A 17,430-nucleotide genomic window follows, 5' to 3' on the forward strand; every position below is an offset into this window, starting at 1 on the left:
GGATGAGGAAACTGACTCAGAAGGCTCAAGGTCGAAAAAGCTAACAGGGTCGCCTGGCTCCAAAGTCTATATTTTTCCATTTTGTAATTTTCTCATCATTTGGGCAAAAATTATTTCTTTGGCTCAGATTCAACATACTATTAGGTTTCTCCTTCCACATCAGTGGCCAAGAGAGGGAACTAACTTTGACCATATCAAAGAAGGCTGCTCATGAGTTGTTCCAATAAACTTCACGGCATGCCTGGAGGTCTTTCTACCCTGTTTACAGATGAGGAAACTGAGGCTCTGAGGGGTCTTTAAAGTCACACAGTCCTGTGAGTGGCGGGGCTGGGTTTCAATCCAGCTCAGTTGTTGTTGTTATTGAGTTGCTAAGTTGTGTCTGACTTTTTTTGCGACCCCATGGACTACAGCATGCCAGGCCTCCCTGTCCTTCGCTGTCTCCTGGAGTTTGCCCAAGTTCATGTCAAGCCAGTTCAGGCTGCTTCTAAACTCTATTCTTTCCACCAGGGGAGTACTTCCCAAAGTTTGATTCACCATCAACCACCTTCATGATGTTTTTGTATTTTGATTTGAGTAACACTTAGTACTATTATTTGGGGCTTCCCAGGTGGCTCAGTGGTAAAGAATCCAACTGCCAACCAGGAGATGTGGATTTGATCCCTGGGTCAGGAAGATTCCCCTGGAGGAGGAAACGGCAACCCACTCCAGTACTCTTGCCTGGAGAATTCCTCGGACAGAGAAGCCTGGTGGGCTACAGTCCACGGGGTCACGAAGAGTCAGACATGACTGAGCAACTCAGCACAGTACTATTATTTACTAGTTATCTTTCAATCATTTCCCTTTCAATGCAAGCACATTTCATTTAAAAGGGATATTTTGCCTCACTAGTGTGAAGGGAACACCAGTATTCTCAGTAGTGAAGAGGTGGTAGGCATAAACAAACACCAACAAAACCAAACATTATTTCTAATTCTGTCTAGGTCTACCTAAAGATCTGTTTGTTTAAGATCTATTTAAAGGTCTCTTTGTTAAAAAGCAGTGTTAGCAGGCATCAGGGCTTGTCAAAGACTTTCTCCTGATCTATATGCCAAAGTCTGAAAGAGAAATGAAAATGGAATAATTTGTTTACTACGTACTGCCACCTTCCTTAGCTCTCCATGTCGCACCTACGGTTCGGCCCCAGACCATCCACCACTCGCCTCTTTGTTCCATAACATTAAGGAACTTCACCTATGTGTGTGGAGGAAAACAACCTTCAGAAAATGTCTGAGTTGCATCAAAACACTTTAAAGCTGCTTCTCATGGGTTGTTTCTGCCTAAGATGGTGTATTAGGAAGCAGAACTCGGAAAGATGCTCCTGGCTTTACCAGCCTTCTGTAAATAAATACCGGCTTGTGTAAATAAATACCGGCCGATTTGTTTGGTATGAACAGGATGGTGGAGCCATCAGGGAACACACAGAAACTGGTGGTCCTTAAGGCTGTGGGATTCCTGGCAAACGGAAGGCACTCAAACACTGTTGAATGAACAGGGCTTACAGCCATTATCATGAGAGAAAAGAGACCAGAGCAAATGAAACCAGGGTTGTTTTTTTCCTGTCCTCGACATTTTCACTTATTGTAGCTCAGGTTAACATGAGGATACAGGCAGCTGTAAGGGGGAGTCACCAGTGGCCTGTCTGTAAGGGAAGTGCTGGTGCTGATGGAGAGGAACCAGCCCCTTCTGGTGCCTTGGGATGGGGGATGGACCCGGTGGAAGTAACTGGTCCCAGTGCACTGGACCATTTCTCCTCTCCCCTTAGGCTGAGACGGCTGCATGTGGAAAGAGCACAGCAGGTCCATGGACACAGCTCACTTTTCCTTGCCGTTCACGATGGAGAAGCTACTGAAAGTCAGTGTGAAAGCTCTGGTGTCTACATGTCAGGTCTTGGAGGAGGCCCCACCCAGGGTATGAGGCTTTATCTACAACACTGCTCACTGTCCAGGGAAGTTGTACTGCTGTGTTGATCTGTGCTGTTTCCAGCCAGAATGCAATCTACGGAGGGTGGTTCCTTCTGGATGGAGTGGCAATAACCTAAGAGTCTTGAGTTCACAGATGCTTTTAAAAGATTTCTAAGCTTCACATGTTCATTTTGGGCTTCCCAGGTGGTGCAGTGGTAAAGAATCCGCCTGCCAATGTAGGAGGTGCAAGAGATGTGGGTTCGATCCCTGGGTGGGGAAGAGTCCCTGGAGTAGGAAGTAGAAACCCACTCCAGTATTCCTGTGTGGAAAATTCCATGGACAGCAGAGCCTGATGGGTTACAGTCCATGGGGTCGCAAAGAGCGGGACATGGCCAAGCACACAGACACATGGCATGTTCATTTCGATGAGACTCTCAATAAAATTAACCTGACATAGTCTAGACCTTCAAGATGAGTATCTAATAACCAAGCCCTACCATGTAATTTTCGTTCCTGACTTGATGTTCACAAGCACAAGAGTGCCTGTGACACTACTAGAGGTGTTGTGAGCCAATGAGAAAAGAATAAAAGTGAATTTGACATGTAAATAATACATCTCTGACGAGCAAAGCAAAAATAAGATCATGCTCTACTGTTCCAACGAAGGTTTCTCAGCAGGTCAAATAAAGAAAGTGAAAGTGTTAGTTGCTCAGTCGTGTCTGACACTTTGCAACCCCATGCACTGTAGCCCGCCAGGCTCCTCTGTCCATGGGATTCTCCAGGCAAGAATACTGGAGTGGGTAGCCTATTCCTTCTCCAGGGGATTTTCCCAGCCCAGGGATCGAACCTACGTCTCCCACATTGCAGGTAGATTCTTTACCATTTGAGCCACCCGGGAAGTGCCAAATAAAGAAAAGTCATGGGAAGCTGAATCACAATATGACTAACACAGGCATGAAGATAACACAGGCATGAAAAAAGAAAGGCAGGAACAGTCAGTGCTATGATCACCAGGCACTGCTGCTTTTAAATTTGTTGATTTTGTAAATTTGTTGAGGCTCGTTGGTAAATTATATCTGGCTTTATAAGTTCTGTAAATATATACCAAGCTTTGTGTTTGTACAAAAGTACCATTTTAATAAAGTGATTTAAGTCTAATTCAATAATGTATTTACCGCATTAGCAGGTCAATGTTACTCATGAACATAGATGCAAAAAACATAGAGAAACTACTAGTTTAAAAAACCAGCAACCTATGTGTGCATATACGAAAAAGCTAGATTTATCTAACTGGATTTCTCCTAGTCAAACACGAGATGGCAAGGGTGAACGTCAACACTCTAGGAATCAGCGAACTGAAATGGACTGGAATGGGTGAGTTTAACTCAGATGACCATTATATCTACTACTGTGGGCAAGAATCCCTTATAAGAAATGGAGTAGCCATCATAGTCAACAAGAATCTGAAATGCAGTACTTGGATGCAATCTCAAAAGCGACAGAATGACCTCTATTCATTTTCAAGGCACATCATTCACTATCATGGTAATCCAAGTCTATGCCCCAACCAGTAACGCTGAAGAAGCTGAACTTGAATGGTTCTATGAAGACCTACAAGAACTTTTATAACTAACACCCCCAAAAGATGTCCTTTTCATTATAGGGGACTGAAATGCAGAAGTAGGAAGTCAAGAAACATCTGGAGTAATAGGCAAATTTGGCCTTGGAGTACAGAATGAAGCAGGGCAAAGGCTAATAGAATTTTGGCAAGAGAATGCACTAATCATAGCAAACACCCTCTTCCAACAAGACAAGAGAAGACTCTACACATGGACATCACCAGATCATCAACACCCAAATCAGACTGATTATATTCTTTGCAGCCGAAGTTGGAGAGGCTCTATCCAGTCAGCAAAAACAAGACTGGGAGCTGACTGTGGCTGATCATGAACTCCTTATTGCCAAATTCAGACCGAAATTGAAGAAAGTAGGGAAAACCACGAGACCATTCAGGTATGACCTAAATCAAATCCCTTACAATTATAGAGTGGAAGTGAGAAATAGGTTTAAGGGACTAGATCTGATAGACAGAGTGCCTGATGAACTATGGACGAGGGTCATGACATTGTACAGGAGACAGGGATCAAGGCCATCCCCAAGAAAATCAAATGAAAAAAGTAAAATGGCTGTCTCAGGAGGCCTTACAAATAGCTGTGAAAAGAAGAGAAGCAAAAAGAAAAGGAGAAAAGGAAAGATATACCCATTTGAATGCAGAGTTCAAAGGAATAGCAAGGAGAGGTAAGAACGCCTTCCTCAGTGATCACTGCAAAGAAATAGAGGAAAACAATAGAATGGGAAAGACTAGAGATCTCTTCAAGACAATTAGAGATACCAAGAGAGCATTTCATGCAAAAATGGGCTCAATAAAGGACAGAAATGGTGTGGACCTAACGGAAGCAGAAGATATTAAGAAGAGGTGGTAAGAATATACAAAAAAAGTATACAAAAAAGATCCTCACGATCTAGATAATCACGATGGTGTGATCACTCACCTTGAGCCAGACATCCTGGAATGTGAAGTCAAGTGGGCCTTAGGAAGCATCACTACAAGCAAAACTAGTGGAGGTATTGGAATTCCAACTGAGCTATTTCAAGTCCTGAAAGATGATGCTGTGAAAGTGCTGCACTCAATACGCCAGCAAATTTGGCAAACTCAGCACTGGCCACAGGACTGGAAAAGGTCAATTGTCATCCCAATCCCAGAGAAAGGCAACGCCAAAGAATGTTCAAACTACTGCACAATTGCACTCATCTCACATGCTAGTAAAGTGATGCTCAAAATTCGCCAAGCCAGGCTTCAGCAATACATGAACCGTGAACTTCCTGATGTTCAGCTGGTTTTAGAAAAGGCAGAGGAACCAGAGTTCAAATTGCCAGCATTCGCTGGATCATTGCAAAAGCAAGAGAGTTCTAGAAAAACATCTGTTTCTGCTTTATTGACTATGCCAAAGCCTTTGACTGTGTAGATCACAATAAACTGTGGAAAATTCTGAAAGAGATGGGAATACCAGACCATCTGACCTGCCTCTTGAGAAACCTGTAGGCAGGTCAGGAAGCAACAGTTAAAACTGGTCATGGAACAACAGACTGGTTCCAAATAGGAAAAGGAGAACATCAAGGCTGTGTATTGTCACCCTGGTTATTTATCTTATATGCAGAGTACATCATCAGAGATGCTGGACTGGATGAAGCACAAGCTGGAATCAAGATTTCCAGGAGAAATATCAATAACCTCAGATATACAGATGACACCACCCTTATGGCAGAAAGTGAAAAAGAACTAAAGAGCGTCTTGACGAACGTGAAAGAAGGGAGTGAAAAAGTTGGCTTAAAGGCCAACATTCAGAAAATTAAGACCATGGCATCCGGTCCCATCACTTCATGGCAAATAGATGGGGAAATAGCAGAAACAGTGGCTGACTTTACTTTTCTGTGGCTCCAAGATCACTGCAGATGGTGACTGCAACCATGAAATTAAAAGATGCTCACTCCTTGGAAGGAAAGTTATGCCCGACCTACACAGCATATTAAAAAGTAGAAACTACTTTGCCGACAAAGGTTCATCTAGTCAAGGCTATGGTTTTTCCGGTGGTCATGTATGGATGTGAGAGTTGGACTATAAAGAAAGCTGAGCACCGAAGAATTGATGCTTTTGAACTGCGGTGTTGGAGAAGACTCTTGAGAGTCCCTTGGACTGCAAGGAGGTCCAACCCGTCCATCCTAAAGGAGATCAGTCCTGGGTGTTCACTGAAGCTGAAACTCCAATATTTTGGCCACCTGATGTGAAGAGCTGACTCATTTGAAAAGACTCTGATGCTGGGAAAGATTGAAGACAGGAGAAGGGGGATGACAGAGGATGAGATGGTTGGATGGCATCACCGACTCCATGGACATGAGTTTGGGTAGACTCTGGGAGTTGGTGATGGACAAGGAGGCCTAGCAAGCCGCAGTGCATGGGGTCACATAGAGTTGGACACGACTGAATGACTGAACTGAACTGAACTGAAACCTACAAGTAAACTGTAACAACGTCTGCTCAGGGCTCCCCCTTTGGGGCACCCACAGGGAGCCTGGAACAGAGAGCTCATTTAGTCGTCTGTAAGCAACTGTGAGGCTTTACTTCCTACTTGGCTTTCGTACAGGATCCCTAGCCCAGCTCCGTACTGCCCTTTACTCGGAGAAGCTGGCCTGCTCTCCTCTGGTCATGTTGACATTATTCATATATTTTTGCCTGTGCTGAGTCTTCTTTGATGGACACAGGCTTTCTCTAGTTGGGGCGAGTCGCGTCTACACACTAGTTGCTGTGCACAGGCTTCTCATCGCAATGGCTTCTCTTATTGCAGAACATTGGCTGTAGAACACAGCCTCAGGAGTTGCGGGGCATAAGCTCTGTTGCTCCATGGCTTGTTGGATCTTCCTAGACCAGGCGTTGAAGCAGTGTCTCTTGCATTGGCAGGTGGATTCCCATCCACTGAAACCCAGAGAAGTCCTCCTCATGTTTTATCTTGCTCGTCCTGAACTGTAAAAGCTTCTCTAACCTCTCCTTTCTCCTGGATTAAAAGTATATGTGTATATGTGTGTGGGGGATGAATCATGTCTGACTCTTTGTGACCCATGGACTGGAGCCTGCCAGGCTCCTCTGTCCACGGGATTTTCCAGGCAATGGAGTGGGTTCCCATTTCCTTCTCCAGGGGATCTTGCCCACCCAGTGATTGAACCTGTGTCTGTTGCATCTCTTGCATTGGCAGGAGGATTCTTTACGATAAGCACCACATCTCTTTTGAAAGCCCGAAAGAAAGCATGTGGCTTTACACATTGGACCACCTGAATCATTTCCTCTACAAGGAGTTCACTGACACCATCCACTCACACCTGCTGTGTGACCTTTCCCACTCCTTCCAAACAGGTCCGGCTTAGCATCTGCAGCCTTTGACACATCTCCCTTGACATGGGTTTCAACCTAAATATCAGCTTTATTACTGATGAAACTGATTGGGTAGACCGTGATTGGGCATCTGAGCCAAGTCAATTTGCTGACTTCCTCCAGACTGGCTGAGACATGGGAATGGCCGCCCTCGGGGAACCATGGGCCCTGAGGATTGATCCACCTTCCCAGGTTGCTGCCTCCCATGTCAGGTTCATTCCCTGTCACACTCTGACCTGTGTGACAGACCCATTTTCTTCTGTACATATTACCTCTGAGATTTTCTTTCTCATACTGAGTCAGAATATCTGTCACACACACTCTTTCTGTAATATTCCTGTGTCACTCTATAATGCGTTTTCCATCACACTTATTCTCTCTTGCACCCTATCTCTCCCAGACTCTATCTCTGACACTCTGTGCCACACACTCACTCTGTCATCGTATGTGTGAGAGAGTTAACTTAGGTTGCTAGGGAGACCAAGGCTCTTTAAGGAAGAGGTGAACATTCTTTCTTTTTCACATTCTTTTACTTTAGACATGGAGGCCTGGTCCGCAGCAGAATCTCTTGCTCAAGGACATGATTTTTTTGAGCTCAGAACTTATGTCATGCGAGAAGGTCTGGGTAAAACTTCTATGGCTTTGAGCTCTGGGTTAACCCATTTCTTCTGGGTGATATACTGCAGATGTCATCCCAGGATGTATGTTACGGGAAAGGGTCTGGGCAAAATTTTCACCGCCTTGAGGCATCATTTTAATCTAAATCTATTTTCAGCAGCTAGCAGTAAAGTATATAATGCTGTCTTTAAACTAGCAAAGCAGGTGCTCTTTCCACCCGCTTCTGATGTCTATGTCAGAAGCTTTTTCTATCACTATCCCTTTAATAAATTCCTACTACACAATTCTCTGAGTGACTGAAATTGCGTCTGTTGGTCCCGGAATTAAATCTTTTCCTTTGCAGGCCACGAATCCGGTGGCACTATTCAACACTCACTGCACATGTTAAGTTACCATCTATCATCCTGGGGGCTCACTATCACTATCACTATCATCTGCAACTTAGTCTCTGCCCATGATATTCTGTCCTCTTGAATTCCTGTGCCAATGACACATTCACTCTGTCACACTCACTCAAAACCATTCACCTGTCACAGTCGTAAAATCTCTGAGAAACTCATTCTATCATAGACTGTCTTTCCTTCATACTTCTGTCACTCTGTTCTCACACATATTATTTGTCATTGTCATTATCTTTTTCCTTTCCAGATCTCACAATTCAGACCCAACTTAGGTCCCGTGCCTGATGGAGCACTGCAGTCATCAGCTGTGAGAAATGGAGAAACCAAAATGCACAAGACTTGGAGCTGCTGGTGTTGGGGAGAGAGTGGGTTTATGTGATTTGTTTGGAGGAGAGCTGCATCATGGGAGACAGGAGACTGACATGGCAATACTGTCTGACAACTGACCTGGTGGACCAACACCTGGGAAAGCACCTGAAACAGTGCATGGACCGAAGCAAGTGCTAGCTCTCACTATGGTAGAACAGCACAGGCACCGACGTGGAGTGGGCAGATGGGGCACACTGGTGGGTCATGTGGCTTGGCCCCTCACCCTCTAGTCCATCATAGTCTAGTGAGCCCCCTTCTACAGCATGACTATTCTTACAAGTGTCCCCCCAACCTGACAGTGGGCCGCTGAGGGAGAGATGTGTCCAGGCTCCCCGCTGGGGTCCTCTTGGCCACACAGCAGAAGACAGACAGAGGCAGTAGGCCGGGTCTACCCACACCTTAAAACTGACTGGGGGCCAGAATCGGCAGAAACTGGCAAGGTGGGAATGTGGGACAGGGATGCCGCACCCACAGGGAAGGGTCAGGCACTGCTGGTACCTCTCCCCTCCAAGGGGGGGTGGGGTGAAGGCTGCTGGCCTTGGATCTGGAGGGCCGAGAAGACTCTCTGGCCAGAGTGTGGGGCTCAGGGGCAGGACTGAAGTACAACCCCTGATGCAGTCACCTCCCAAGGCAGCAGTGGTCCCTGGCAGATGAACCCCAGGTCCAGGCAATGCTGCCCCAGCCCTGTCGTCACTCCCAGCTGTACCTTGCCTGTTGACTTGACCCCCGTGCAGACACAGAAATAACCAGCATGCAGCAGGCAAGCAGGCACAGGGTCACCTCCCAGTTGAGGTCCCCTGGTACCTCCAGCCCTCCGGAGAACCTCAAGACTTTGTTTCTGGGGAGGGAAAGGCCGTGAGAGTTGTGCCAGCAGAGGGCAAGAGACTGCGGGTGTCCAGGGGAACATGGCCCTTCCCTCTGCCCTTGAGTCTAGCTAGTTCCTGTGGTGCTTTTGAGGGGCCCGGGGCTCGCACACAGCCTGGAATCCCTGCAGTCTGTGTGCCCAGACCCCCAGACGGCACTGCCCCATGCCATCCCCGGTGGGCCCAAGAGTAGTCCCTGTTTCGCTCCCCAGGTGGTCAGGAATAGCCCCCTCCACATCCTTGCTCTCAGGACTCCAGGGCCAGGCCTCAGCGCACCCCCATGTGCATGCACCTGCAGATGCCCACACACATGGACAAGGACGCAGACTTGAGTTACGTGTGGGAGACAAATGGGACAGACTGGGCCTGGCCCTGGTGCTCGACTCCCTTCCAGATATTGAAGTCAGTAGGCTGGTCACATGTGAACATGGCAGCAGAGGTATAAGGGGAAGCGGCTCACTTGGTGTTTCCACATTTGGCGGGAAACAGTTATGTGCTCAGAGCTGCCCCGGAGTGACATCCAGGGACTGGTGTCAGGGTCTGATTACATAGCTCTTCTCGGCCCCCATAGTGATGTCAACCGCCCAGTGGCCTGGTTTCCTTCGGGTGCCTCAGCCCCTCAGATGCTCTGGCTGGCCGTGGTGGGCTCACCTGCAGCATGAGTGGTCATGGAGTCTGCAGACCCAGGTGCCAGAGGAGGTAGCATGGTGGGAGGTGCTGAAGGCCAGAGAGGCCTGGATGAACCTGGTAACCCAAATGGCCCTGAAGGGCACGAGGGCCTCGGAGGCATGGGAGAGGCGGGTCCAGCCCGGCTGGAGTCCCAGAGCTGGTACAGGCACCTCACACTCTGGGACCTGGCAGAGACACCCTGCAGGGCTTGGGCGGACAGGCCTTGATGGGGCCCGGTGCCCAGGCCATGCCTTGGCCAGGTGGACAAGCTATGTCAGGGCCAGGTGACGATGCCACCACGGGACCAGTTGGGACATGTGGCACCAGGGCCAAGTGGCCACACTGCCCAGGGGCCAGGAGGACACGGCGGGCTGTGGCCTGGTGGACATGCTGCAACGGGACTTCGTGGGCATGTGCCACCTGTGGCCAGAAGACCAAGAAGCCACATTCTCAATTTATATCCTATTTGAAGAAAGATTAGGGGCTGGAGCAGGAAGGAACGGACCTCCTGTAGACAGTGGAATGGAGAGAAGGCAGTGAGCCTGGGGATAGGAAGGGTTGTGGGGAGGGAGACCAAGAAGACGGCTGGAGGGTCTGGCCTCAGGGTATGGGTCAGGGTTGGCAGGGAGAGATGGAGGGGGGAGATTGTCTGAGGGACTGGAAGGGCAGGGAGCAGACTTGCTGTGGGGATGGAGACAAGTGAGAACGGCCAGAAGGAAACAGGCCTCCGAATGAAGGGTAGGCCTGAGGCACAGGCAAGGTTGGTGTGAGATGGTCCCTTAACTTCGCCGCCACCAGCTCCATCATAGTGCTCCTCCCATCACCCTTGGAGGCAGAGATGGCCCGCCAGTCCCTGAGCCCACGCGTCCAGCCCTACCACAGGGCAGTAGGGAAGGAGCTCACAGTGAACGGCAGCATCCTAGCGATGTTAGTTTGCAAAGGGGCCTGGGCGGGTGGCAGGTGTCTGGGGTCATTCTAATAGTCAATTGGAGAACCCCCAAAGATGAAGTCTAAAGATGTAGACATGTGCAGTGAGCCTGTCACCAGCTGAGGGGCCAGAGAGAATTAGAGGAACAGTTCCCACATTTAATTTGATTTTCTTTTTCCCTGCCTTTTAGGCAGCTGACTGCTGAAGATGGGGGCCACCTCCAAATTTCCATCATCTCCTGTCTCAAGCAACTTTTCCTATGGGTTGGGATCAACCAACCAATTACAGGATACTTTGTGCCCCTGGTTATCCCTAAGCCTAGGCCAAAAAAGAGTGCCTAAGATTAACCTAGGCAGTGCATCCTTCCCCAGGGCATTGATTCCTACACTGGTTGCTAATTTATTGTGAGGGCCTAACTGTTTGCTTATATTGGCCTTTGGACACTCTTGGCCTTGTTGTTTTCCTCTGGCTGGAGGAGGAGGGTCTTTCAATATTTCTTGTAGCAAAAAATAAAGCTGAACTGTCATTCTGTGTCTGAATATATTTTCAAATACTGTGCCTCCAGTTTCTTGCCTTTGTCCTTGGTTTCAAGGGAAGGTTCTGGGCTTCAGATAGTCTAGCAGTACAGTGTATTTGAAGAACAAGTTAGGGAATGGAAGAAAATTAAAATGTATCATGGCTTCTCATTCAGCATTAACTGCTGTCCATATTTTAGAATACTTTCTTAGTTGTATAGTGGCAATATATGGCTCAGCTGGTAAAGAATCCGTCTGCAGTGCGGGAGACCCAGGTCTGATCCCTGGGTTGGGAAGATCCCCTGAGAAGAGAAAGGCTATGCACTTCAGCATTTTGGCCTGGAGAATTCTGTGGATTTTATACTTCATGGGGTCACAGTGTCAGACATGACTGAGAGACTGTCACTCCATATTTAACAATAATGTAATTTTTGCATGTTCAGGATTAATGTGTCCCCCGGATTATTTTTATTTAACATGTAAACATTTTTATCTTTCTAAAATTTCCTCAAAAAGATGTACTTGGATGCATAAAAGAAGTACTATAATGTAAGTTAAATTAAACATTTAATATGTTTCCATTTTCCCTATTAATGTTTCAGTGGAATTTTGTATAATTCTTTGCCTGACTGGTTATTTCCTCAAGATAGATTCCAATGGGAAGAAGTACTGTGTTAAAAATTCACATTTCTATTGATTTTTTAAGGCTATTGGTCCACAGTAGGTGGTTGCTACTCAAAAGTGTGCCCTCCCACCAGAATTCTAGTTGGCCCACCACCTTTTATAAGTAGGTCTGATTCCTCCCAAAGTAAAATGCTTAGCTTGCAAAAGATCAAACAACTCAGAAACACTAGAACTGTAACTTATGGCCTACTGACCTTGTTTTAGAGCAATGTAGTTAAGTTTAGGGACAATTAGTTAAGTCTTTGGGGGAGAAGTTAGCTCCCTCCAATGTCTAGTGTTTCCTGTAACTTCACCAGATTTGCTGATAGTTTTAGTAGTTCTGTGAATTTCATTGTACTTTCTACATGTATGATCAGGTTATCTGCAGATAAGGTGTTTTCAGTCACTCAGTTGTGTTCGACTCTGTGTAACCGCATGGATTACAGCCTGCCAGACTCCTCTGTCCATGGAATTTTCCAGGTAAGAATAGTCAAGTGGGTTGCCATTTCTTCCCCCAGGGAATCTTCCTGACCTAGGGATCGAGTCCGCGTCCCCTGCATTGGCAGGTAGATGATTTACCACTGTGCCACCTGAGAACTAGCACAGTGTTAAAACTGAAAGAAAGTAAATGTGCATCTTCACTGAGTAAAGATTCAGTAAATAGGAGTAAGCCCATCCCTTGGTGGCTCAGTAATAAAGAACCCACGCGCCAATGCAGGAGACTCGGGTTCCATCTCTGATTCAGGAAGATCCCCTGGAGTAGGACAACCCATCCAGTATTCTTGCCTGGGAAATCCCACGAACAGAGGATCTTGATGGGCTACAATCCATAGTGTTGTAGAGTAGAACACAACTGAGTGACTAAACAACAAAACAATAAGAAATCAGAAGAAGTTGAGAATCTGTGTGAGGACATGATACATTGCTGTTCTTAACGGTATGCTCCAACCATGTGATTGTGGGTATTGCTTTTGACACTTTTTTAATTTGTGTGAGTCTCAGTTGCAGCACACAGGCTTTTATCTAATAGTTGTAGCGTGTGGGATCTAGTTGGCTCACCGGGACCTGAACCTGGCCCCCGTGCATTAGGAGTGTGGAGTCTTTGCCCCTGGACTACAGGGGAAGTAACTGACATAAGTATTTTCTTTACTTGGAAAAATACTACTTTGCTCTATTCGATTAATGGGCTTCCCAAGTGGCACAGTGGTAAAGAATCTGCCTGCTAATGCAAGAGATGCAGTGTCAATCCCTAGGTCCAGATGATCCCTGGGAGAAGGAAATGGCAACCCACTGCAGTAATCTTGCTTGGGAAATCCATTGGACAGAGGAGCCTGGTGGGCTACAGTCCACAGGGTGGCCAGAGTTGGACATGCCTGAGTGACTAAAGCACTACCACCAACACATTATGTACAATAATTCTGATTTAAAAAGTAGGATTGTTGGGTCAAAAAGTAATCTCTCTTTAAAACGTTTTATACATGTTACCAAATTGCCCTCCAAAAAGGTTGCTTCGATTTGACTTCAACCGATTGGGCATGAAAGTGTCCATTTTCTTACTTCCTACCCTGTATTTGTCAGCTTCTTGCTTAGTCTCTAAGTTGTGCCCAACTCTTTTGCAACCCCTTGAACTGTAGCCCACCAGGCTCCTCTGCATATGTCCTTGGGGTTTTCCATGCAAGGATAATGGAGTGGGTTGCCATTTCTTTCTACAGGGGATCTTCCCGACCCAGGGATCACACTCATATCTCCTGCTTGGCAGGCAGATTGTTTATTTTACCACTGAGCCACCTGGGAAGCTCATTAATCTAATAGAGCAGACGATTATTTTCCCAAATAAAGAAAATACTTAGGTCAGAGACTTCCCTCGTGGTCTAGTGGCTAAGATTCCACACTCCCAATACAGGGGGCCCAGGTTCAATTCCTGGTGAGCCAACTAGATGCCATATGGTGCAACCATTAAATAAGAGCCCGCATGCTGCATTGAAGATCCTGCATGCTGCAACTGAGACCCACACAAATTAAAAAAGTAATACCCACAGTCTCATGGTGGGAGCATACTCTTAAGAACAGGAACGTATCATATCCTCACACAGATTCTCAACTTCTTCTGATGTCTTTCTTATTGTTTTGTTGTTTAGTTGCTCAGTTGTATTCTAGTCCACAACAGTATGGATTGTAGCCCACCAGGATCCTCTGTCCATGGGATTTCCCAGGCAAGGATACTGGATGGGTTGTCCTTTCCGACTCCAGGGGATCTTCCTGAATCAGGGATGGAACCCGAGTCTCCTGCATTGGCACATGGGTTCTTTACCACTGAGCCACCAAGGGATGGGCTTACTCTGATTTATTGAATCTTTACTCAGTGAAGGTGCACATTGACTTTCTTTCAATTTTAACACCGCGTCACTTCCCAGGTGGCACAGTGGTAAAGAATCCGCCTGCCAATGCAGGAGATGTGGGTTCAATCCCTAGGTCAGGATGATCACTTGGAGGATGGCAACCAACTTGAGTATTCCTACCTGGAAAATTTCATGGGCAGAGGAGCCTGGCAGGCTATATAATCTATGGGGTTGCAAAGAGTCGAACACCACTGAGTGACTGAGAACACCTTATCTGCAGATAACCTGATCGTACATGTAGAAAATACAGTGTAATTCACAGAACTACTAAAACTCTGAGCAAATTTGGTGAGGTTGCAGGAAATACTAGACATTGGAGGGAGCTAACTCCTCCCCCAAAGACTTAACTAATTATCCCCAAACTTTCCACACTGAAATGAAACAAGGTCAGTAGGCCATAAAGTTATAGTTCTAGTGTTTCTGAGTTGTTTGATCTTCTGCAAGCTAAGCTTTTTACTTTGGGAGGAATCAGACCTACTAATAAAAGGTGGTGGGCAAACTAGAATTCTGGTGGGAGGGCACAGTTTTGAGTAGCAACCACCTACTCTAGACCAATAGCCTTAAAAAATCCGTAGAAAAGTATATTTTTAACTCAGTACTTCTACCCTTTGGAATCTATCTTGAGGACATAACCAGTCAGGAAAAGACTTATAGAGAAGAATTGCACTGAATTATTATAAGGGGAAAATGGAAACATATTAAATGTTTAACATTTACATTACAGTACTTCTTTTGTGCATCCAAGTACATGTTTTTGAAGAAATTTTAGAAAGAGGAAAAGCGTGTATGTTAAATTAATTCCAGGAAAAACTTAATCCTGAACATTCAAATATTACATTATTGTTATTTATGAAGTGACAGTCACTGATTCATGTCCAACACTGCGACCCCATGGACTATACAATCCATGGAATTCTCCAGGACAGAATATTGGAGTGGGTTGCCTTTCCCTTCTCAGGTGATCTTCCCAACCCAGGGATTGAATCCAGGTCTCCCACATTGCAGGTGGATTCTTTACCAGCTGAGCCAAATATTGCCACTGTAAAACTAAGAAAATATTCCAAAATACTGACAGCAGTTAATGCTGAATGACAAGACATAATACATTTTAATTTTCTTCCACTTCCTAAATTGTCTTCAATTACACTGTACTACTAGCCTATATAGGAGAAGGCAATGGCACCCCACTCCAGTACTCTTGCCTGGAAAATCCCATGGATGGAGGAGCCTGGTAGGCTGCAGTCCATGGGGTCACGAAGAGTCAGACACAGCTTAGCGACTTCCCTTTCCCTTTTCACTTTCATGCACTGGAGAAGGAAATGGCAACCCACTCCAGTATTCTTGCCTGGAGAATCCCAGGGACGGCGGAGCCTGGTGGGCTGCTGTCTATGGGGTTGCACAGAGTCGGACACGACTGAAGCAACTCAGCAGCAACTAGCCTATATGAAGCCCCGAACCTTCCCTTGAAACCAAGGACAAAGGCAAGAAACTGTGGAGGTGCAGTATTTGAAAATATATTCAGACAGAGAATGATAGTTCAGCTTTATTTTTTGCTATAAGAAATATTGAAACACCCTTCTCCTCCAGCCAGAGGAAAACAACAGGGCCAAGAGTGCCCAAAGGCCAATATAAGCAAACTAACAGTTAGGCCCCCTTAATAAATCAGCAACCAGTGTAGGAATCAATGCCCTGGGGAAGGATGCACTGCCTAGGTTAATCTTAGGTGCTCTTTCTTGGCCTAGGATTAGGGATAACCAGGGGCACAAAGTACCCCGTAATTGGTTGGTTGATCCCAACCGATAGGAAAAGCTGCTTGACACAGGAGGTGATGCAAATACTGAGTTGGCCACCGTTTTTAGCAGTCAGCCAGCTAAAAAGGATGGAAAAAGAAACTCAAAGTAAATGTGGGAACTGTTCCTCTAGTTCTCTCTGCCCCCTCAGCTGGTGACAGGCTCACTGCACATGTCTACATCCTTAGACTTCACCTTTGCGGGGTCTCCAATTGACTATTAGAATGACCCCAGACACCTGCCACCCGCCCAGGCCCCTTTGCAAACTAGGATCGTTGGCATGCTGCCATTCACTGTGAGCTCCTTCCCTACTGCCCTGTGGTAGGGCTGGATGCGTGGGCTCAGGGACTGGCTGGCCATCTCTGCCTCCATGGGTGGCGGGAGGAGCACTACGATGGAGCTGGTGGCAGCGAGGCTAAGGGACCCTCTCACACCAACCTTGCCTGTGCCTCAGGCCCACTCTTCATTCAGAGGCCTGTTTCCTTCTGGCTGTTATCACTTGTCTCCATCCCCACCCTAAGTCTGCTCCCCGGCCTTCCAGTCCCTCAGGCCATCTCCCCTCTCCATCTCTCCCTGCCACCCCTGACCCATACCCCCGAGGCCAGACCCGCCAGCCGTCTTCTTGTTCTCCCTCCCCGCAGCCCTTCCTATCCCCAGGCTGACCGTCTTCTCTCCATTCCAATGTCTAGAGTAGGCCCTTTCTTCCCTGCTCCATCCCCTCACCTCTGTTCAAATAAGATATAAATTGAGAAGTTGGCTTCCTTGTGCTCCGGCCACAGGGGCACATGCCCACCAAGTCCCGATGCAGCACATACACCAGGCCCCGGGGCAGCGTGGCCACCGGGCTCTGGCATGGCTTGTCCCTCCAGCCAAGGCGAAGCATCTCCACCAGGTCCCGGAGCGTTAGATGCCTGCACCGGCTCTGGGGCTCCAGTTTCGGCCGCACCCGCCTCTCCCGCACTTCCGAGGCCCTGGTGCCCTTCAGGGCCATTTGGGTCACCAGGTTATCTGGGCCTCCCTGGCCTTCAGCACCTCCAACCACAACACCTCCACTGGCACCTGGGTCTGTGGCCTCCATGACCACACACGCTTCTCATCAGCCCACAACGGTCAGCCGGAGCATCTGAGGGGCTGAGGCACAAAAAGGAAACCATGCCCCTGAGCAGGTGATGTCATGATGGGCGCCGAGAACGCCTGTGCCATCAGGCCTTGACGCTGGCCCTGGATGTCCCTCTTAGGTGTTTATGAGCACTTCGCTGTTTCCCACCAAACGTGGAAACACCAAGTGAGC

Source organism: Giraffa tippelskirchi, chromosome X, assembly GCF_054371585.1.
Source record: "Giraffa tippelskirchi isolate mGirTip1 chromosome X, T2T-mGirTip1v1.2.pri, whole genome shotgun sequence".
Classification (NCBI taxonomy): Eukaryota; Metazoa; Chordata; class Mammalia; order Artiodactyla; family Giraffidae; genus Giraffa; species Giraffa tippelskirchi.